The following is a 1,626-nucleotide window of genomic DNA, read 5'->3' on the forward strand; positions in this document are numbered from 1 at the left end:
ATTTAATCTCCAGAGGAAAGTTGTCCTTGCAATCTGCTGCACTTATTCACCCTTAATGAACCATGTTACAAGAATTCCATGTAATGAGTTATCGTTCATATCCTAAACCTAACACCACAATTAAAAAATGCTTCTCAAACTGAATCTGCTACATTTTAATCTTGACCGGAGTCAGAATTTCAAAATTCCCCAAACTGAAATTAAGTGGGTGCTTATTTCGAATATACCATCATTACTTTAATGTTGACTTGTTGAACAGCTTTAGAGATTAGCTCTATTCATGAGTGTGTTTGGCGTAAGCATCTCCATTTAGTCACTTGCTTTAAAAGAATTGGAAATAATACATGTTTCTCATTTAATTTGACTTATTTTGTTCCCCTTGCTTTCAATACATGTTTTCCTTGGATGATCATTTTTCCAAGACAAAAAGGACATTTCTGGGGAAAGGGAGTGAAATGCCTGCAGTCAGAAGTTCACATCTTCCAAAATCCTCACTGTAGTGAAAGGTAATGACTGAGAAAATCAGCATGTTTGAGGAAAACTTCTGATCAAATCCCACAAAAATGTGCCTGCAGCTATGCCAGAGGGCAGGCACTCAGCGGGGTGGTAACATTTAAACAAATCGAGCCCAGATTTATTTTTCTGCAGTACAGCATCAGTCTCACCAGTTATTGCTCTCGGCCCAACTTTATTGACTGCATTTGAATCCACGTGTTATTATCTGGCATTTTCATCCACAGAAGCTGCCTGAGCTTTATTTTGTGTAAGCTTGAATTTTATTGTGTACTTTTGGAGAAACATTTTTGAACATTCGAGTGCTTCAGCTTTATTCTGCAACTGTTTGCTTATTTTTGTTTTAAAATAATCAGGTTTGTGCTGGTTTCTATTGCATAGGATCCTTTTACAAAGCTTTTGACATAACATGACTCCTGATGTAGTGCTGATTGTTCACAGCTCCCTCACCAATACGGAACCCGTGTAATTTCTCCCTTCATGTAGATTTCAAAGAAGCAACCCCACTTTCACTCCCCCTCCTCCCCTTTGGTTTCTGAACAACATGTTCACACTCCTTCTCTGTCGGAGCAGACCAAGAGGCCAGATAAGTGACCCGCTCTCAGGCCCCTGCCAATGCTGCTGTTGAACCACCTGAGATGCCTGGGCGGACTTTGGAGAATGACCCTCCAAATCAGACGGCATCACTCCCAAATAGCCAGGTCAAGTTTTACCAACTTGGAAATTTGCTATGTGGCAAACCAAGAATAACAGTACATATTTCAGCACTCTAATTGGTATAATAGTTCAATACAATGGAACACTTCTTGAATAAATCTAAGATATTATCCCGCTGAAAGGTACTTTCTGTATTACAAAAATAACCACAATACAAAATATTTTCAATCAATCAGACCAACTTCTGTTGAACATCAACATCAAACCCAACAATAATTGATAGAGTCAATATGTTTGAGGAACTATAGTGGAAGCCGTTAGCCAATTCAGCTTAAGTGAGTTGATAAAATGTCACTGGATGTTTCTAATGCACTTACAACATGTAATGCAGTTCAGTATTTTGTGTATTTACTGGCACTCAGGATTGAAATTAAATTGAACTTAAAATTGATTTCT

Source organism: Scyliorhinus torazame, chromosome 20 (assembly GCF_047496885.1).
Source record: "Scyliorhinus torazame isolate Kashiwa2021f chromosome 20, sScyTor2.1, whole genome shotgun sequence".
NCBI lineage: Eukaryota > Metazoa > Chordata > Chondrichthyes > Carcharhiniformes > Scyliorhinidae > Scyliorhinus > Scyliorhinus torazame.